At 39.4% G+C, this 21,365-nt stretch overlaps 14 non-coding genes across 14 annotated transcripts; all 14 read left to right on the plus strand.

Annotated features, from left to right (window-relative positions):
• The first annotated feature begins 1,580 nt into the window (after nt 1-1,580).
• Nucleotides 1,581-1,652, plus strand: TRNAP-UGG (transfer RNA proline (anticodon UGG)). Its single transcript has one exon. It is a non-coding gene; the product is annotated as a tRNA-Pro (tRNA).
• A 2,488-nt stretch (nt 1,653-4,140) lies between these two features.
• Nucleotides 4,141-4,212, plus strand: TRNAP-UGG (transfer RNA proline (anticodon UGG)). Its single transcript has one exon. It is a non-coding gene; the product is annotated as a tRNA-Pro (tRNA).
• Nucleotides 4,213-4,512: 300 nt separating this feature from the next.
• On the plus strand, nt 4,513-4,585 carry TRNAV-CAC (transfer RNA valine (anticodon CAC)). Its single transcript has one exon. It is a non-coding gene; the product is annotated as a tRNA-Val (tRNA).
• Nucleotides 4,586-6,724: 2,139 nt separating this feature from the next.
• TRNAP-UGG (transfer RNA proline (anticodon UGG)) lies at nt 6,725-6,796 on the plus strand. Its single transcript has one exon. It is a non-coding gene; the product is annotated as a tRNA-Pro (tRNA).
• Nucleotides 6,797-7,096: 300 nt separating this feature from the next.
• Nucleotides 7,097-7,169, plus strand: TRNAV-CAC (transfer RNA valine (anticodon CAC)). Its single transcript has one exon. It is a non-coding gene; the product is annotated as a tRNA-Val (tRNA).
• A 2,250-nt stretch (nt 7,170-9,419) lies between these two features.
• Nucleotides 9,420-9,491, plus strand: TRNAP-UGG (transfer RNA proline (anticodon UGG)). The gene has a single exon. It is a non-coding gene; the product is annotated as a tRNA-Pro (tRNA).
• Nucleotides 9,492-11,999: 2,508 nt separating this feature from the next.
• TRNAP-UGG (transfer RNA proline (anticodon UGG)) lies at nt 12,000-12,071 on the plus strand. Its single transcript has one exon. It is a non-coding gene; the product is annotated as a tRNA-Pro (tRNA).
• Nucleotides 12,072-12,371: 300 nt separating this feature from the next.
• Nucleotides 12,372-12,444, plus strand: TRNAV-CAC (transfer RNA valine (anticodon CAC)). Its single transcript has one exon. It is a non-coding gene; the product is annotated as a tRNA-Val (tRNA).
• A 2,159-nt stretch (nt 12,445-14,603) lies between these two features.
• On the plus strand, nt 14,604-14,675 carry TRNAP-UGG (transfer RNA proline (anticodon UGG)). Its single transcript has one exon. It is a non-coding gene; the product is annotated as a tRNA-Pro (tRNA).
• Nucleotides 14,676-14,975: 300 nt separating this feature from the next.
• Nucleotides 14,976-15,048, plus strand: TRNAV-CAC (transfer RNA valine (anticodon CAC)). Its single transcript has one exon. It is a non-coding gene; the product is annotated as a tRNA-Val (tRNA).
• A 2,153-nt stretch (nt 15,049-17,201) lies between these two features.
• Nucleotides 17,202-17,273, plus strand: TRNAP-UGG (transfer RNA proline (anticodon UGG)). The gene has a single exon. It is a non-coding gene; the product is annotated as a tRNA-Pro (tRNA).
• Nucleotides 17,274-17,573: 300 nt separating this feature from the next.
• Nucleotides 17,574-17,646, plus strand: TRNAV-CAC (transfer RNA valine (anticodon CAC)). Its single transcript has one exon. It is a non-coding gene; the product is annotated as a tRNA-Val (tRNA).
• Nucleotides 17,647-19,770: 2,124 nt separating this feature from the next.
• On the plus strand, nt 19,771-19,842 carry TRNAP-UGG (transfer RNA proline (anticodon UGG)). The gene has a single exon. It is a non-coding gene; the product is annotated as a tRNA-Pro (tRNA).
• A 300-nt stretch (nt 19,843-20,142) lies between these two features.
• Nucleotides 20,143-20,215, plus strand: TRNAV-CAC (transfer RNA valine (anticodon CAC)). Its single transcript has one exon. It is a non-coding gene; the product is annotated as a tRNA-Val (tRNA).
• The last annotated feature ends 1,150 nt before the right edge of the window (nt 20,216-21,365 follow it).

Here is a 21,365-nt window from a genome sequence, read left to right on the forward strand (position 1 = left end):
TACATCTGCTTCTGTTGTATATTGGTTATCATGTTTACCTGACGTGTGAAAGCCCCATGTTTGACAGTGCGCGTTAATAAAGAGACCAATGATTTTTATTAAAAGTTGTCATGTGTTTTTGTTACCTTGCACCGGCCAAAAAGTGCCGGAAATGACTTCATTTGCAGTCACTTGAAAAGTAGGGATTCTCAAATAAATGGTAAGAGGTTGGAACAAATCTAAAGGAATGCATGGCATATCTATATGTATGTGTACGCAGGTATCCATATATAAAGATAGATAGATAGATAGATAGATAGATAGATAGATAGATAGATAGATAGATAGATAGATAGATAGATAGATAGATAGATAGATAGATAGATAGATAGATAGATAGATAGATAGATAGATAGATAGATAGATAGATAGATAGATAGATAGATAGATAGATAGATAGATAGATAGATATTGGGAGAGAGAGAGCGTTAATATAAACTGAGACTTTATTTTCCATCAAGCTGTCTTTCCTTTCCTTCAGGAGCAGAATGTTCTGATCATCAGCGCTCCAGAATCTAGTGCTTGGTTGGCAAGCATCACACATTGTGATGTGTTAGCTAAGAGTTCCATGTCGTTCAGACTCATATATTCCTCTGTAGTTGTACCTTGGTGATTCAACAAAATGTGGCATCATAAGCAGCATTCTACTGCCATAGACTGGGCGGAAAAAACATTTAGAATTTCACTGAAAAAGAAAAAAAGCATACTTAGGCAGAGCTTTCTGGACAGTAAGGCCATTAGAGTAAGTGATGAATAAGCACTGCTTTTGTTAATTTACATAGGCAGAACAGAGACTGCTGGGAACAGAGACTGCTGGGAAAAGCCTGAAATTAAAGGCACAGAAAATGCCTGCTTCTGGATAGAACACTGAGAAGGTTTGAAAGTTTTTTTCTGACCCTGGCCACTCTTACAAGCAATCCTATGATAGTCAGAAGGACCCACCCTAAAAAGGAAGGGACAGCCATTTGGACCCTTTCCACCTTTTCTATATCTCGCCTGATCGAGCCTGATCGAGCGCTGATTGAGCGGATTAGCACATGTACTTCTCATTTTGGGAAGGTATTGCTTAGCTTGCTACCAGCAGCTCAGTTATGTTATGATGTTAGAGGCTTGCAAGGAATGCTCTAGTCCTGCATTAGGCAGTTTTTATTGCTACTTGCATTCAAGGGAAAGATAATTAGCCAGAATCTGTGACCCAGTTATTCAGCTTGGCATTCCGATTTGCACAAAGGGAATAAGCATTTGAGAAAAAATGCAACATGTGTTTCTTATGTTGTTATGAACAGCTTTTTATTCTTTCTCTTTAGGGTCTAGCCACTGCAGAAATAGATAAATAAGTGCTGACTTCCTGTAAGACGTGTCCAATGCTGGGACAAAATAAAAGGGGACACTTATAAATGATAGTGATATCATTTGAGAAAGGGTAAGTTGACACTGAATTTCATGTGTATTCACAGACCAAGCATGAAAAAGTCCCCAGCATGATCTTCATTGCGTGCTTAGAGCTGGTATTAGCTTTTCAGAGGTGAGGGTCATTCGAAGGCTCGTTGGTCTAGGGGTATGATTCTCGCTTTGGGTGCGAGAGGTCCCGGGTTCAAATCCCGGACGAGCCCTTTCATTGGTGCTTTTTTAAAGTAGTATTGAATTATGCATTTCAAAGCCAATATCAATTTTCTCTTTGCAGTAGTGGATGAATATTTGCTAGAGTCTCATGCTTTTAACCTTGCCCTGCCTGAGCAAATAGGAAACATTTCTCTTTAAGCATTTTGCAAAAATGCTGAACTTGCATGGCATATACAAGCGTTCAGCTAGGGCTGTCTGGGAAGGTTGCATGAAAGAAATCTAAAACCAGAGGCCCTTGGAATAGCCTGTTTTGAGAAGTTTCATCACAGAAGAATCAACTGTAGACATCTGTTTCTGTAGTGTAGTGGTTATCACGTTTGCCTCACACGCGAAAGGTCCCCGGTTTGAAACCGGGCAGAAACAGTTGTTATATTGTCTTGGCTGCAATGTTGAGAGGTGCCGTTTTGCCATGAAATTGTCCAGGCCCTGAAGATGGTTTCATGCAGACTCATTCCAAGAAAGTGAATTCTCTTAAAAACACTAAAGTAATTGGCATGTGGATGTATCTGTTGATTCACAGACCTCGCTTTCATAAGAGCCCTGCATTCTGTTCATTGCTCACCTAGAACATGCATTAACTTTGGGAATTGTTGGCACCAACAGGCATCTTAGTTTAGTGGAGTGTTTCTGGTGTTTAAGTGCAGAAGCCCTGGGCTCAATTCCTCGGTGACCCTTCTCAAGGTGATGATACAAATGCATCGTCACCTTTACGTTTAATGTCAGAATTGTTTATTTCTATTTGGTGGTGTATGAATGCTTGCAATAGTATGTTGATTTTTTCTAGCCTTGAATGAATAAAAGCAAATCACTCCTCTTTATGTATTTTTCTAATACATTGATATTTGCATCTCCTTTCCTAGCCTGCATTTTTCACTATCTTACAGGCTGTATATAATAAGTATCAATCCAGGGGCCCTTCTATTACTCAATTCACAACTATTCTATCCTGGCATTGATAAGCAATCTACATCTGCTTCTGTTGTGTATTGGTTATCATGTTTACCTGACGTGTGAAAGCCCCATGTTTGACAGTGCGCGTTAATAAAGAGACCAATGATTTGTATTAAAAGTTGGCATGTGTTTTTGTTACCTTGCACCGGCCAAAAGGTGCCGGAAATGACTTCATTTGCAGTCACTTGAAAAGTAGGGATTCTCAAATAAATGGTAAGAGGTTGGAACAAATCTAAAGGAATGCATGGCATATCTATATGTATGTGTACGCAGGTATCCATATATAAAGATAGATAGATAGATAGATAGATAGATAGATAGATAGATAGATAGATAGATAGATAGATAGATAGATAGATAGATAGATAGATAGATAGATAGATAGATAGATAGATAGATAGATAGATAGATATTGGGAGAGAGAGAGCGTTAATATAAACTGAGACTTTATTTTCCATCAAGCTGTCTTTCCTTTCCTTCAGGAGCAGAATGTTCTGATCATCAGCGCTCCAGAATCTAGTGCTTGGTTGGCAAGCATCACACATTGTGATGTGTTAGCTAAGAGTTCCATGTCGTTCAGACTCATATATTCCTCTGTAGTTGTACCTTGGTGATTCAACAAAATGTGGCATCATAAGCAGCATTCTACTGCCATAGACTGGGCAGAAAAAACATTTAGAATTTCACTGAAAAAGAAAAAAAGCATACTTAGGCAGAGCTTTCTGGACAGTAAGGACATTAGAGTAAGTGATGAATAAGCACTGCTTTTGTTAATTTACATAGGCAGAACAGAGACTGCTGGGAAAAGCCTGAAATTAAAGGCACAGAACATGCCTGCTTCTGGATAGAACACTAAGAAGGGTTGAAAGTTTTTTCTCTGACCCTGGCCACTCTTACAAGCAATCCTATGATAGTCAGAAGGACCCACCCTAAAAAGGAAGGGACAGCCATTTGGACCCTTTCCACCTTTTCTATATCTCGCCTGATCGAGCCTGATCGAGCGCTGATTGAGCGGATTAGCACATGTACTTCTCATTTTTGGAAGGTATTGCTTAGCTTGCTACCAGCAGCTCAGTTATGTTATGATGTTAGAGGCTTGCAAGGAATGCTTTAGTCCTGCATTAGGCAGTTTTTATTGCTACTTGCATTCAAGGGAAAGATAATTAGCCAGAATCTGTGGCCCAGTTATTCAGCTTGGCATTCCGATTTGCACAAAGGGAATAAGCATTAGAGAAAAAATGCAACATGTGTTTCTTATGTTGTTATGAACAGCTTTTTATTCTTTCTCTTTAGGGTCTAGCCACTGCAGAAATAGATAAATAAGTGCTGACTTCCTGTAAGACGTGTCCAATGCTGGGACAAAATAAAAGGGGACACTTATAAATGATAGTGATATCATTTGAGAAAGGGTAAGTTGACACTGAATTTCATGTGTATTCACAGACCAAGCATGAAAAAGTCCCCAGCATGATCTTCATTGCGTGCTTAGAGCTGGTATTAGCTTTTCAGAGGTGCGGGTCTTTCGAAGGCTCGTTGGTCTAGGGGTATGATTCTCGCTTTGGGTGCGAGAGGTCCCGGGTTCAAATCCCGGATGAGCCCTTTCATTGGTGCTTTTTTAAAGTAGTATTGAAGTATGCATTTCAAAGCCAATATCAATTTTCTCTTTGCAGTAGTGGATGAATATTTGCTAGAGTCTCATGCTTTTAACCTTGCCCTGCCTGAGCAAATAGGAAACATTTCTCTTTAAGCATTTTGCAAAAATGCTGAACTTGCATGGCATATACAAGCGTTCAGCTAGGGCTGTCTGGGAAGGTTGCATGAAAGAAATCTAAAACCAGAGGCCCTTGGAATAGCCTGTTTTGAGAAGTTTCATCACAGAAGAATCAACTGTAGACATCTGTTTCTGTAGTGTAGTGGTTATCACGTTTGCCTCACACGCGAAAGGTCCCCGGTTCGAAACCGGGCAGAAACAGTTGTTATATTGTCTTGGCTGCAATGTTGAGAGGTGCCGTTTTGCCATGAAATTGTCCAGGCCCTGAAGATGGTTTCATGCAGACTCGTTCCAAGAAAGTGAATTCTCTTAAAAACACTAAAGTAATTGGCATGTGGATGTATCTGTTGATTCACAGACCTCGCTTTGAAAAGAGCCCTGCATTCTGTTCATTGCTCACCTAGAACATGCATTAACTTTGGGAATTGTTGGCACCAACAGGCATCTTAGTTTAGTGGAGTGTTTCTGGTGTTTAAGTGCAGAAGCCCTGGGCTCAATTCCTCGGTGACCCTTCTCAAGGTGATGATACAAATGCATCGTCACCTTTACGTTTAATGACAGAATTGTTTATTTCTATTTGGTGGTGTATGAATGCTTGCAATAGTATGTTGATTTTTTCTAGCCTTGAATGAATAAAAGCAAATCACTCCTCTTTATGTATTTTTCTAATACATTGATATTTGCATCTCCTTTCCTAGCCTGCATTTTTCACTATCTTACCGGCTGTATATAATAAGTATCAATTCAGGGGCCCTTCTTCTACTCAATTCACAACTGTTCTATCCCGGCATTGATAAGCAATCTACATCTGCTTCTGTTGTATATTGGTTATCATGTTTACCTGACGTGTGAAAGCCCCATGTTTGACAGTGCGCGTTAATAAAGAGACCAATGATTTTTATTAAAAGTTGTCATGTGTTTTTGTTACCTTGCACCGGCCAAAAAGTGCCGGAAATGACTTCATTTGCAGTCACTTGAAAAGTAGGGATTCTCAAATAAATGGTAAGAGGTTGGAACAAATCTAAAGGAATGCATGGCATATCTATATGTATGTGTACGCAGGTATCCATATATAAAGATCGATAGATAGATAGATAGATAGATAGATAGATAGATAGATAGATAGATAGATAGATAGATAGATAGATAGATAGATAGATAGATAGATAGATAGATAGATAGATAGATAGATAGATAGATAGATAGATAGATAGATAGATAGATATTGGGAGAGAGAGAGCGTTAATATAAACTGAGACTTTATTTTCCATCAAGCTGTCTTTCCTTTCCTTCAGGAGCAGAATGTTCTGATCATCAGCGCTCCAGAATCTAGTGCTTGGTTGGCAAGCATCACACATTGTGATGTGTTAGCTAAGAGTTCCATGTCGTTCAGACTCATATATTCCTCTGTAGTTGTACCTTGGTGATTCAACAAAATGTGGCATCATAAGCAGCATTCTACTGCCATAGACTGGGCAGAAAAAACATTTAGAATTTCACTGAAAAAGAAAAAAAGCATACTTAGGCAGAGCTTTCTGGACAGTAAGGACATTAGAGTAAGTGATGAATAAGCACTGCTTTTGTTAATTTACATAGGCAGAACAGAGACTGCTGGGAAAAGCCTGAAATTAAAGGCACAGAAAATGCCTGCTTCTGGATAGAACACTAAGAAGGGTTGAAAGTTTTTTCTCTGACCCTGGCCACTCTTACAAGCAATCCTATGATAGTCAGAAGGACCCACCCTAAAAAGGAAGGGACAGCCATTTGGACCCTTTCCACCTTTTCTATATCTCGCCTGATCGAGCCTGATCGAGCGCTGATTGAGCGGATTAGCACATGTACTTCTCATTTTTGGAAGGTATTGCTTAGCTTGCTACCAGCAGCTCAGTTATGTTATGATGTTAGAGGCTTGCAAGGAATGCTTTAGTCCTGCATTAGGCAGTTTTTATTGCTACTTGCATTCAAGGGAAAGATAATTAGCCAGAATCTGTGGCCCAGTTATTCAGCTTGGCATTCCGATTTGCACAAAGGGAATAAGCATTAGAGAAAAAATGCAACATGTGTTTCTTATGTTGTTATGAACAGCTTTTTATTCTTTCTCTTTAGGGTCTAGCCACTGCAGAAATAGATAAATAAGTGCTGACTTCCTGTAAGACGTGTCCAATGCTGGGACAAAATAAAAGGGGACACTTATAAATGATAGTGATATCATTTGAGAAAGGGTAAGTTGACACTGAATTTCATGTGTATTCACAGACCAAGCATGAAAAAGTCCCCAGCATGATCTTCATTGCGTGCTTAGAGCTGGTATTAGCTTTTCAGAGGTGCGGGTCTTTCGAAGGCTCGTTGGTCTAGGGGTATGATTCTCGCTTTGGGTGCGAGAGGTCCCGGGTTCAAATCCCGGATGAGCCCTTTCATTGGTGCTTTTTTAAAGTAGTATTGAAGTATGCATTTCAAAGCCAATATCAATTTTCTCTTTGCAGTAGTGGATGAATATTTGCTAGAGTCTCATGCTTTTAACCTTGCCCTGCCTGAGCAAATAGGAAACATTTCTCTTTAAGCATTTTGCAAAAATGCTGAACTTGCATGGCATATACAAGCGTTCAGCTAGGGCTGTCTGGGAAGGTTGCATGAAAGAAATCTAAAACCAGAGGCCCTTGGAATAGCCTGTTTTGAGAAGTTTCATCACAGAAGAATCAACTGTAGACATCTGTTTCTGTAGTGTAGTGGTTATCACGTTTGCCTCACACGCGAAAGGTCCCCGGTTCGAAACCGGGCAGAAACAGTTGTTATATTGTCTTGGCTGCAATGTTGAGAGGTGCCGTTTTGCCATGAAATTGTCCAGGCCCTGAAGATGGTTTCATGCAGACTCGTTCCAAGAAAGTGAATTCTCTTAAAAACACTAAAGTAATTGGCATGTGGATGTATCTGTTGATTCACAGACCTCGCTTTGAAAAGAGCCCTGCATTCTGTTCATTGCTCACCTAGAACATGCATTAACTTTGGGAATTGTTGGCACCAACAGGCATCTTAGTTTAGTGGAGTGTTTCTGGTGTTTAAGTGCAGAAGCCCTGGGCTCAATTCCTCGGTGACCCTTCTCAAGGTGATGATACAAATGCATCGTCACCTTTACGTTTAATGTCAGAATTGTTTATTTCTATTTGGTGGTGTATGAATGCTTGCAATAGTATGTTGATTTTTTCTAGCCTTGAATGAATAAAAGCAAATCACTTCTCTTTATGTATTTTTCTAATACATTGATATTTGCATCTCCTTTCCTAGCCTGCATTTTTCACTATCTTACAGGCTGTATATAATAAGTATCAATTCAGGGGCCCTTCTTCTACTCAATTCACAACTGTTCTATCCCGGCATTGATAAGCAATCTACATCTGCTTTTGTTGTATATTGGTTATCATGTTTACCTGACGTGTGAAAGCCCCATGTTTGACAGTGCGCGTTAATAAAGAGACCAATGATTTTTATTAAAAGTTGTCATGTGTTTTTGTTACCTTGCACCGGCCAAAAAGTGCCGGAAATGACTTCATTTGCAGTCACTTGAAAAGTAGGGATTCTCAAATAAATGGTAAGAGGTTGGAACAAATCTAAAGGAATGCATGGCATATCTATATGTATGTGTACGCAGGTATCCATATATAAAGATAGATAGATAGATAGATAGATAGATAGATAGATAGATAGATAGATAGATAGATAAATAGATAGATAGATAGATAGATAGATAGATAGATAGATAGATAGATAGATAGATAGATAGATAGATAGATAGATAGATAGATAGATAGATAGATAGATAGATAGATAGATAGATAGATAGATAGATAGATAGATAGATAGATAGATAGATAGATAGATAGATAGATAGATAGATAGATAGATAGATAGATAGATAGATAGATATTGGGAGAGAGAGAGCGTTAATATAAACTGAGACTTTATTTTCCATCAAGCTGTCTTTCCTTTCCTTCAGGAGCAGAATGTTCTGATCATCAGCGCTCCAGAATCTAGTGCTTGGTTGGCAAGCATCACACATTGTGATGTGTTAGCTAAGAGTTCCATGTCGTTCAGACTCATATATTCCTCTGTAGTTGTACCTTGGTGATTCAACAAAATGTGGCATCATAAGCAGCATTCTACTGCCATAGACTGGGCGGAAAAAACATTTAGAATTTCACTGAAAAAGAAAAAAAGCATACTTAGGCAGAGCTTTCTGGACAGTAAGGCCATTAGAGTAAGTGATGAATAAGCACTGCTTTTGTTAATTTACATAGGCAGAACAGAGACTGCTGGGAAAAGCCTGAAATTAAAGGCACAGAAAATGCCTGCTTCTGGATAGAACACTGAGAAGGTTTGAAAGTTTTTTTCTGACCCTGGCCACTCTTACAAGCAATCCTATGATAGTCAGAAGGACCCACCCTAAAAAGGAAGGGACAGCCATTTGGACCCTTTCCACCTTTTCTATATCTCGCCTGATCGAGCCTGATCGAGCGCTGATTGAGCGGATTAGCACATGTACTTCTCATTTTGGGAAGGTATTGCTTAGCTTGCTACCAGCAGCTCAGTTATGTTATGATGTTAGAGGCTTGCAAGGAATGCTCTAGTCCTGCATTAGGCAGTTTTTATTGCTACTTGCATTCAAGGGAAAGATAATTAGCCAGAATCTGTGACCCAGTTATTCAGCTTGGCATTCCGATTTGCACAAAGGGAATAAGCATTTGAGAAAAAATGCAACATGTGTTTCTTATGTTGTTATGAACAGCTTTTTATTCTTTCTCTTTAGGGTCTAGCCACTGCAGAAATAGATAAATAAGTGCTGACTTCCTGTAAGACGTGTCCAATGCTGGGACAAAATAAAAGGGGACACTTATAAATGATAGTGATATCATTTGAGAAAGGGTAAGTTGACACTGAATTTCATGTGTATTCACAGACCAAGCATGAAAAAGTCCCCAGCATGATCTTCATTGCGTGCTTAGAGCTGGTATTAGCTTTTCAGAGGTGAGGGTCTTTCGAAGGCTCGTTGGTCTAGGGGTATGATTCTCGCTTTGGGTGCGAGAGGTCCCGGGTTCAAATCCCGGACGAGCCCTTTCATTGGTGCTTTTTTAAAGTAGTATTGAATTATGCATTTCAAAGCCAATATCAATTTTCTCTTTGCAGTAGTGGATGAATATTTGCTAGAGTCTCATGCTTTTAACCTTGCCCTGCCTGAGCAAATAGGAAACATTTCTCTTTAAGCATTTTGCAAAAATGCTGAACTTGCATGGCATATACAAGCGTTCAGCTAGGGCTGTCTGGGAAGGTTGCATGAAAGAAATCTAAAACCAGAGGCCCTTGGAATAGCCTGTTTTGAGAAGTTTCATCACAGAAGAATCAACTGTAGACATCTGTTTCTGTAGTGTAGTGGTTATCACGTTTGCCTCACACGCGAAAGGTCCCCGGTTTGAAACCGGGCAGAAACAGTTGTTATATTGTCTTGGCTGCAATGTTGAGAGGTGCCGTTTTGCCATGAAATTGTCCAGGCCCTGAAGATGGTTTCATGCAGACTCATTCCAAGAAAGTGAATTCTCTTAAAAACACTAAAGTAATTGGCATGTGGATGTATCTGTTGATTCACAGACCTCGCTTTCATAAGAGCCCTGCATTCTGTTCATTGCTCACCTAGAACATGCATTAACTTTGGGAATTGTTGGCACCAACAGGCATCTTAGTTTAGTGGAGTGTTTCTGGTGTTTAAGTGCAGAAGCCCTGGGCTCAATTCCTCGGTGACCCTTCTCAAGGTGATGATACAAATGCATCGTCACCTTTACGTTTAATGTCAGAATTGTTTATTTCTATTTGGTGGTGTATGAATGCTTGCAATAGTATGTTGATTTTTTCTAGCCTTGAATGAATAAAAGCAAATCACTCCTCTTTATGTATTTTTCTAATACATTGATATTTGCATCTCCTTTCCTAGCCTGCATTTTTCACTATCTTACAGGCTGTATATAATAAGTATCAATCCAGGGGCCCTTCTATTACTCAATTCACAACTATTCTATCCTGGCATTGATAAGCAATCTACATCTGCTTCTGTTGTGTATTGGTTATCATGTTTACCTGACGTGTGAAAGCCCCATGTTTGACAGTGCGCGTTAATAAAGAGACCAATAATTTGTATTAAAAGTTGGCATGTGTTTTTGTTACCTTGCACCGGCCAAAAGGTGCCGGAAATGACTTCATTTGCAGTCACTTGAAAAGTAGGGATTCTCAAATAAATGGTAAGAGGTTGGAACAAATCTAAAGGAATGCATGGCATATCTATATGTATGTGTACGCAGGTATCCATATATAAAGATAGATAGATAGATAGATAGATAGATAGATAGATAGATAGATAGATAGATAGATAGATAGATAGATAGATAGATAGATAGATAGATAGATAGATAGATAGATAGATAGATAGATAGATAGATAGATAGATAGATAGATAGATATTGGGAGAGAGAGAGCGTTAATATAAACTGAGACTTTATTTTCCATCAAGCTGTCTTTCCTTTCCTTCAGGAGCAGAATGTTCTGATCATCAGCGCTCCAGAATCTAGTGCTTGGTTGGCAAGCATCACACATTGTGATGTGTTAGCTAAGAGTTCCATGTCGTTCAGACTCATATATTCCTCTGTAGTTGTACCTTGGTGATTCAACAAAATGTGGCATCATAAGCAGCATTCTACTGCCATAGACTGGGCAGAAAAAACATTTAGAATTTCACTGAAAAAGAAAAAAAGCATACTTAGGCAGAGCTTTCTGGACAGTAAGGACATTAGAGTAAGTGATGAATAAGCACTGCTTTTGTTAATTTACATAGGCAGAACAGAGACTGCTGGGAAAAGCCTGAAATTAAAGGCACAGAACATGCCTGCTTCTGGATAGAACACTAAGAAGGGTTGAAAGTTTTTTCTCTGACCCTGGCCACTCTTACAAGCAATCCTATGATAGTCAGAAGGACCCACCCTAAAAAGGAAGGGACAGCCATTTGGACCCTTTCCACCTTTTCTATATCTCGCCTGATCGAGCCTGATAGAGCGCTGATTGAGCGGATTAGCACATGTACTTCTCATTTTTGGAAGGTATTGCTTAGCTTGCTACCAGCAGCTCAGTTATGTTATGATGTTAGAGGCTTGCAAGGAATGCTTTAGTCCTGCATTAGGCAGTTTTTATTGCTACTTGCATTCAAGGGAAAGATAATTAGCCAGAATCTGTGGCCCAGTTATTCAGCTTGGCATTCCGATTTGCACAAAGGGAATAAGCATTAGAGAAAAAATGCAACATGTGTTTCTTATGTTGTTATGAACAGCTTTTTATTCTTTCTCTTTAGGGTCTAGCCACTGCAGAAATAGATAAATAAGTGCTGACTTCCTGTAAGACGTGTCCAATGCTGGGACAAAATAAAAGGGGACACTTATAAATGATAGTGATATCATTTGAGAAAGGGTAAGTTGACACTGAATTTCATGTGTATTCACAGACCAAGCATGAAAAAGTCCCCAGCATGATCTTCATTGCGTGCTTAGAGCTGGTATTAGCTTTTCAGAGGTGCGGGTCTTTCGAAGGCTCGTTGGTCTAGGGGTATGATTCTCGCTTTGGGTGCGAGAGGTCCCGGGTTCAAATCCCGGATGAGCCCTTTCATTGGTGCTTTTTTAAAGTAGTATTGAAGTATGCATTTCAAAGCCAATATCAATTTTCTCTTTGCAGTAGTGGATGAATATTTGCTAGAGTCTCATGCTTTTAACCTTGCCCTGCCTGAGCAAATAGGAAACATTTCTCTTTAAGCATTTTGCAAAAATGCTGAACTTGCATGGCATATACAAGCGTTCAGCTAGGGCTGTCTGGGAAGGTTGCATGAAAGAAATCTAAAACCAGAGGCCCTTGGAATAGCCTGTTTTGAGAAGTTTCATCACAGAAGAATCAACTGTAGACATCTGTTTCTGTAGTGTAGTGGTTATCACGTTTGCCTCACACGCGAAAGGTCCCCGGTTCGAAACCGGGCAGAAACAGTTGTTATATTGTCTTGGCTGCAATGTTGAGAGGTGCCGTTTTGCCATGAAATTGTCCAGGCCCTGAAGATGGTTTCATGCAGACTCGTTCCAAGAAAGTGAATTCTCTTAAAAACACTAAAGTAATTGGCATGTGGATGTATCTGTTGATTCACAGACCTCGCTTTGAAAAGAGCCCTGCATTCTGTTCATTGCTCACCTAGAACATGCATTAACTTTGGGAATTGTTGGCACCAACAGGCATCTTAGTTTAGTGGAGTGTTTCTGGTGTTTAAGTGCAGAAGCCCTGGGCTCAATTCCTCGGTGACCCTTCTCAAGGTGATGATACAAATGCATCGTCACCTTTACGTTTAATGACAGAATTGTTTATTTCTATTTGGTGGTGTATGAATGCTTGCAATAGTATGTTGATTTTTTCTAGCCTTGAATGAATAAAAGCAAATCACTCCTCTTTATGTATTTTTCTAATACATTGATATTTGCATCTCCTTTCCTAGCCTGCATTTTTCACTATCTTACCGGCTGTATATAATAAGTATCAATTCAGGGGCCCTTCTTCTACTCAATTCACAACTGTTCTATCCCGGCATTGATAAGCAATCTACATCTGCTTCTGTTGTATATTGGTTATCATGTTTACCTGACGTGTGAAAGCCCCATGTTTGACAGTGCGCGTTAATAAAGAGACCAATGATTTTTATTAAAAGTTGTCATGTGTTTTTGTTACCTTGCACCGGCCAAAAAGTGCCGGAAATGACTTCATTTGCAGTCACTTGAAAAGTAGGGATTCTCAAATAAATGGTAAGAGGTTGGAACAAATCTAAAGGAATGCATGGCATATCTATATGTATGTGTACGCAGGTATCCATATATAAAGATCGATAGATAGATAGATAGATAGATAGATAGATAGATAGATAGATAGATAGATAGATAGATAGATAGATAGATAGATAGATAGATAGATAGATAGATAGATAGATAGATAGATAGATAGATAGATAGATAGATAGATAGATAGATAGATAGATAGATAGATAGATAGATAGATATTGGGAGAGAGAGAGCGTTAATATAAACTGAGACTTTATTTTCCATCAAGCTGTCTTTCCTTTCCTTCAGGAGCAGAATGTTCTGATCATCAGCGCTCCAGAATCTAGTGCTTGGTTGGCAAGCATCACACATTGTGATGTGTTAGCTAAGAGTTCCATGTCGTTCAGACTCATATATTCCTCTGTAGTTGTACCTTGGGGATTCAACAAAATGTGGCATCATAAGCAGCATTCTACTGCCATAGACTGGGCGGAAAAAACATTTAGAATTTCACTGAAAAAGAAAAAAAGCATACTTAGGCAGAGCTTTCTGGACAGTAAGGACATTAGAGTAAGTGATGAATAAGCACTGCTTTTGTTAATTTACATAGGCAGAACAGAGACTGCTGGGAAAAGCCTGAAATTAAAGGCACAGAAAATGCCTGCTTCTGGATAGAACACTGAGAAGGGTTGAAAGTTTTTTTCTGACCCTGGCCACTCTTACAAGCAATCCTATGATAGTCAGAAGGACCCACCCTAAAAAGGAAGGGACAGCCATTTGGACCCTTTCCACCTTTTCTATATCTCGCCTGATCAAGCCTGATCGAGCGCTGATTGAGCGGATTAGCACATGTACTTCTCATTTTGGGAAGGTATTGCTTAGCTTGCTACCAGCAGCTCAGTTATGTTATGATGTTAGAGGCTTGCAAGGAATGCTCTAGTCCTGCATTAGGCATTGCTACTTGCATTCAAGGGAAAGATAATTAGCCAGAATCTGTGACCCAGTTATTCAGCTTGGCATTCCGATTTGCACAAAGGGAATAAGCATTTGAGAAAAAATGCAACATGTGTTTCTTATGTTGTTATGAACAGCTTTTTATTCTTTCTCTTTAGGGTCTAGCCACTGCAGAAATAGATAAATAAGTGCTGACTTCCTGTAAGACGTGTCCAATGCTGGGACAAAATAAAAGGGGACACTTATAAATGATAGTGATATCATTTGAGAAAGGGTAAGTTGACACTGAATTTCATGTGTATTCACAGACCAAGCATGAAAAAGTCCCCAGCATGATCTTCATTGCGTGCTTAGAGCTGGTATTAGCTTTTCAGAGGTGAGGGTCTTTCGAAGGCTCGTTGGTCTAGGGGTATGATTCTCGCTTTGGGTGCGAGAGGTCCCGGGTTCAAATCCCGGACGAGCCCTTTCATTGGTGCTTTTTTAAAGTAGTATTGAATTATGCATTTCAAAGCCAATATCAATTTTCTCTTTGCAGTAGTGGATGAATATTTGCTAGAGTCTCATGCTTTTAACCTTGCCCTGCCTGAGCAAATAGGAAACATTTCTCTTTAAGCATTTTGCAAAAATGCTGAACTTGCATGGCATATACAAGCGTTCAGCTAGGGCTGTCTGGGAAGGTTGCATGAAAGAAATCTAAAACCAGAGGCCCTTGGAATAGCCTGTTTTGAGAAGTTTCATCACAGAAGAATCAACTGTAGACATCTGTTTCTGTAGTGTAGTGGTTATCACGTTTGCCTCACACGCGAAAGGTCCCCGGTTCGAAACCGGGCAGAAACAGTTGTTATATTGTCTTGGCTGCAATGTTGAGAGGTGCCGTTTTGCCATGAAATTGTCCAGGCCCTGAAGATGGTTTCATGCAGACTCGTTCCAAGAAAGTGAATTCTCCTAAAAACACTAAAGTAATTGGCATGTGGATGTATCTGTTGATTCACAGACCTCGCTTTGAAAAGAGCCCTGCATTCTGTTCATTGCTCACCTAGAACATGCATTAACTTTGGGAATTGTTGGCACCAACAGGCATCTTAGTTTAGTGGAGTGTTTCTGGTGTTTAAGTGCAGAAGCCCTGGGCTCAATTCCTCGGTGACCCTTCTCAAGGTGATGATACAAATGCATCGTCACCTTTACGTTTAATGTCAGAATTGTTTATTTCTATTTGGTGGTGTATGAATGCTTGCAATAGTATGTTGATTTTTTCTAGCCTTGAATGAATAAAAGCAAATCACTCCTCTTTATGTATTTTTCTAATACATTGATATTTGCATCTCCTTTCCTAGCCTGCATTTTTCACTATCTTACAGGCTGTATATAATAAGTATCAATTCAGGGGCCCTTCTTCTACTCAATTCACAACTGTTCTATCCCGGCATTGATAAGCAATCTACATCTGCTTCTGTTGTATATTGGTTATCATGTTTACCTGACGTGTGAAAGCCCCATGTTTGACAGTGCGCGTTAATAAAGAGACCAATGATTTTTATTAAAAGTTGTCATGTGTTTTTGTTACCTTGCACCGGCCAAAAAGTGCCGGAAATGACTTCATTTGCAGTCACTTGAAAAGTAGGGATTCTCAAATAAATGGTAAGAGGTTGGAACAAATCTAAAGGAATGCATGGCATATCTATATGTATGTGTACGCAGGTATCCATATATAAAGATAGATAGATAGATAGATAGATAGATAGATAGATAGATAGATAGATAGATAGATAGATAGATAGATAGATAGATAGATAGATAGATAGATAGATAGATAGATAGATAGATAGATAGATAGATAGATAGATAGATAGATAGATAGATAGATAGATATTGGGCGTTGGGAGAGAGAGAGCGTTAATATAAACTGAGACTTTATTTTCCATCAAGCTGTCTTTCCTTTCCTTCAGGAGCAGAATGTTCTGATCATCAGCGCTCCAGAATCTAGTGCTTGGTTGGCAAGCATCACACATTGTGATGTGTTAGCTAAGAGTTCCATGTCGTTCAGACTCATATATTCCTCTGTAGTTGTACCTTGGGGATTCAACAAAATGTGGCATCATAAGCAGCATTCTACTGCCATAGACTGGGCGGAAAAAACATTTAGAATTTCACTGAAAAAGAAAAAAAGCATACTTAGGCAGAGCTTTCTGGACAGTAAGGACATTAGAGTAAGTGATGAATAAGCACTGCTTTTGTTAATTTACATAGGCAGAACAGAGACTGCTGGGAAAAGCCTGAAATTAAAGGCACAGAAAATGCCTGCTTCTGGATAGAACACTGAGAAGGGTTGAAAGTTTTTTTCTGACCCTGGCCACTCTTACAAGCAATCCTATGATAGTCAGAAGGACCCACCCTAAAAAGGAAGGGACAGCCATTTGGACCCTTTCCACCTTTTCTATATCTCGCCTGATCAAGCCTGATCGAGCGCTGATTGAGCGGATTAGCACATGTACTTCTCATTTTGGGAAGGTATTGCTTAGCTTGCTACCAGCAGCTCAGTTATGTTATGATGTTAGAGGCTTGCAAGGAATGCTCTAGTCCTGCATTAGGCAGTTTTTATTGCTACTTGCATTCAAGGGAAAGATAATTAGCCAGAATCTGTGACCCAGTTATTCAGCTTGGCATTCCGATTTGCACAAAGGGAATAAGCATTTGAGAAAAAATGCAACATGTGTTTCTTATGTTGTTATGAACAGCTTTTTATTCTTTCTCTTTAGGGTCTAGCCACTGCAGAAATAGATAAATAAGTGCTGACTTCCTGTAAGACGTGTCCAATGCTGGGACAAAATAAAAGGGGACACTTATAAATGATAGTGATATCATTTGAGAAAGGGTAAGTTGACACTGAATTTCATGTGTATTCACAGACCAAGCATGAAAAAGTCCCCAGCATGATCTTCATTGCGTGCTTAGAGCTGGTATTAGCTTTTCAGAGGTGCGGGTCTTTCGAAGGCTCGTTGGTCTAGGGGTATGATTCTCGCTTTGGGTGCGAGAGGTCCCGGGTTCAAATCCCGGATGAGCCCTTTCATTGGTGCTTTTTTAAAGTAGTATTGAAGTATGCATTTCAAAGCCAATATCAATTTTCTCTTTGCAGTAGTGGATGAATATTTGCTAGAGTCTCATGCTTTTAACCTTGCCCTGCCTGAGCAAAAAGGAAACATTTCTCTTTAAGCATTTTGCAAAAATGCTGAACTTGCATGGCATATACAAGCGTTCAGCTAGGGCTGTCTGGGAAGGTTGCATGAAAGAAATCTAAAACCAGAGGCCCTTGGAATAGCCTGTTTTGAGAAGTTTCATCACAGAAGAATCAACTGTAGACATCTGTTTCTGTAGTGTAGTGGTTATCACGTTTGCCTCACACGCGAAAGGTCCCCGGTTCGAAACCGGGCAGAAACAGTTGTTATATTGTCTTGGCTGCAATGTTGAGAGGTGCCGTTTTGCCATGAAATTGTCCAGGCCCTGAAGATGGTTTCATGCAGACTCGTTCCAAGAAAGTGAATTCTCTTAAAAACACTAAAGTAATTGGCATGTGGATGTATCTGTTGATTCACAGACCTCGCTTTGAAAAGAGCCCTGCATTCTGTTCATTGCTCACCTAGAACATGCATTAACTTTGGGAATTGTTGGCACCAACAGGCATCTTAGTTTAGTGGAGTGTTTCTGGTGTTTAAGTGCAGAAGCCCTGGGCTCAATTCCTCGGTGACCCTTCTCAAGGTGATGATACAAATGCATCGTCACCTTTACGTTTAATGACAGAATTGTTTATTTCTATTTGGTGGTGTATGAATGCTTGCAATAGTATGTTGATTTTTTCTAGCCTTGAATGAATAAAAGCAAATCACTCCTCTTTATGTATTTTTCTAATACATTGATATTTGCATCTCCTTTCCTAGCCTGCATTTTTCACTATCTTACCGGCTGTATATAATAAGTATCAATTCAGGGGCCCTTCTTCTACTCAATTCACAACTGTTCTATCCCGGCATTGATAAGCAATCTACATCTGCTTCTGTTGTATATTGGTTATCATGTTTACCTGACGTGTGAAAGCCCCATGTTTGACAGTGCGCGTTAATAAAGAGACCAATGATTTTTATTAAAAGTTGTCATGTGTTTTTGTTACCTTGCACCGGCCAAAAAGTGCCGGAAATGACTTCATTTGCAGTCACTTGAAAAGTAGGGATTCTCAAATAAATGGTAAGAGGTTGGAACAAATCTAAAGGAATGCATGGCATATCTATATGTATGTGTACGCAGGTATCCATATATAAAGATAGATAGATAGATAGATAGATAGATAGATAGATAGATAGATAGATAGATAGATAGATAGATAGATAGATAGATAGATAGATAGATAGATAGATAGATAGATAGATAGATAGATAGATAGATAGATAGATAGATAGATAGATATTGGGAGAGAGAGAGCGTTAATATAAACTGAGACTTTATTTTCCATCAAGCTGTCTTTCCTTTCCTTCAGGAGCAGAATGTTCTGATCATCAGCGCTCCAGAATCTAGTGCTTGGTTGGCAAGCATCACACATTGTGATGTGTTAGCTAAGAGTACCATTTCGTTCAGACTCATATATTCCTCTGTAGTTGTACCTTGGTGATTCAACAAAATGTGGCATCATAAGCAGCATTCTACTGCCATAGACTGGGCAGAAAAAACATTTAGAATTTCACTGAAAAAGAAAAAAAGCATACTTAGGCAGAGCTTTCTGGACAGTAAGGACATTAGAGTAAGTGATGAATAAGCACTGCTTTTGTTAATTTACATAGGCAGAACAGAGACTGCTGGGAAAAGCCTGAAATTAAAGGCACAGAAAATGCCTGCTTCTGGATAGAACACTAAGAAGGGTTGAAAGTTTTTTCTCTGACCCTGGCCACTCTTACAAGCAATCCTATGATAGTCAGAAGGACCCACCCTAAAAAGGAAGGGACAGCCATTTGGACCCTTTCCACCTTTTCTATATCTCGCCTGATCGAGCCTGATTGAGCGGATTAGCACATGTACTTCTCATTTTTGGAAGGTATTGCTTAGCTTGCTACCAGCAGCTCAGTTATGTTATGATGTTAGAGGCTTGCAAGGAATGCTTTAGTCCTGCATTAGGCAGTTTTTATTGCTACTTGCATTCAAGGGAAAGATAATTAGCCAGAATCTGTGGCCCAGTTATTCAGCTTGGCATTCCGATTTGCACAAAGGGAATAAGCATTTGAGAAAAAATGCAACATGTGTTTCTTATGTTGTTATGAACAGCTTTTTATTCTTTCTCTTTAGGGTCTAGCCACTGCAGAAATAGATAAATAAGTGCTGACTTCCTGTAAGACGTGTCCAATGCTGGGACAAAATAAAAGGGGACACTTATAAATGATAGTGATATCATTTGAGAAAGGGTAAGTTGACACTGAATTTCATGTGTATTCACAGACCAAGCATGAAAAAGTCCCCAGCATGATCTTCATTGCGTGCTTAGAGCTGGTATTAGCTTTTCAGAGGTGCGGGTCTTTCGAAGGCTCGTTGGTCTAGGGGTATGATTCTCGCTTTGGGTGCGAGAGGTCCCGGGTTCAAATCCCGGATGAGCCCTTTCATTGGTGCTTTTTTAAAGTAGTATTGAAGTATGCATTTCAAAGCCAATATCAATTTTCTCTTTGCAGTAGTGGATGAATATTTGCTAGAGTCTCATGCTTTTAACCTTGCCCTGCCTGAGCAAATAGGAAACATTTCTCTTTAAGCATTTTGCAAAAATGCTGAACTTGCATGGCATATACAAGCGTTCAGCTAGGGCTGTCTGGGAAGGTTGCATGAAAGAAATCTAAAACCAGAGGCCCTTGGAATAGCCTGTTTTGAGAAGTTTCATCACAGAAGAATCAACTGTAGACATCTGTTTCTGTAGTGTAGTGGTTATCACGTTTGCCTCACACGCGAAAGGTCCCCGGTTCGAAACCGGGCAGAAACAGTTGTTATATTGTCTTGGCTGCAATGTTGAGAGGTGCCGTTTTGCCATGAAATTGTCCAGGCCCTGAAGATGGTTTCATGCAGACTCGTTCCAAGAAAGTGAATTCTCTTAAAAACACTAAAGTAATTGGCATGTGGATGTATCTGTTGATTCACAGACCTCGCTTTGAAAAGAGCCCTGCATTCTGTTCATTGCTCACCTAGAACATGCATTAACTTTGGGAATTGTTGGCACCAACAGGCATCTTAGTTTAGTGGAGTGTTTCTGGTGTTTAAGTGCAGAAGCCCTGGGCTCAATTCCTCGGTGACCCTTCTCAAGGTGATGATACAAATGCATCGTCACCTTTACGTTTAATGTCAGAATTGTTTATTTCGATTTGGTGGTGTATGAATGCTTGCAATAGTATGTTGATTTTTTCTAGCCTTGAATGAATAAAAGCAAATCACTCCTCTTTATGTATTTTTCTAATACATTGATATTTGCATCTCCTTTCCTAGCCTGCATTTTTCACTATCTTACAGGCTGTATATAATAAGTATCAATTCAGGGGCCCTTCTTCTACTCAATTCACAACTGTTCTATCCCGGCATTGATAAGCAATCTACATCTGCTTTTGTTGTATATTGGTTATCATGTTTACCTGACGTGTGAAAGCCCCATGTTTGACAGTGCGCGTTAATAAAGAGACCAATGATTTTCATTAAAAGTTGTCATGTGTTTTTGTTACCTTGCACCGGCCAAAAAGTGCCGGAAATGACTTCATTTGCAGTCACTTGAAAAGTAGGGATTCTCAAATAAATGGTAAGAGGTTGGAACAAATCTAAAGGAATGCATGGCATATCTATATGTATGTGTACGCAGGTATCCATATATAAAGATAGATAGATAGATAGATAGATAGATAGATAGATAGATAGATAGATAGATAGATAGATAGATAGATAGATAGATAGATAGATAGATAGATAGATAGATAGATAGATAGATAGATAGATAGATAGATAGATAGATAGATAGATAGATAGATAGATAGATAGATAGATAGATAGATATTGGGAGAGAGAGAGCGTTAATATAAACTGAGACTTTATTTTCCATCAAGCTGTCTTTCCTTTCCTTCAGGAGCAGAATGTTCTGATCATCAGCGCTC

Source organism: Lissotriton vulgaris, unplaced genomic scaffold (assembly GCF_964263255.1).
Source record: "Lissotriton vulgaris unplaced genomic scaffold, aLisVul1.2 SCAFFOLD_595, whole genome shotgun sequence".
Taxonomy (NCBI): Eukaryota; Metazoa; Chordata; class Amphibia; order Caudata; family Salamandridae; genus Lissotriton; species Lissotriton vulgaris.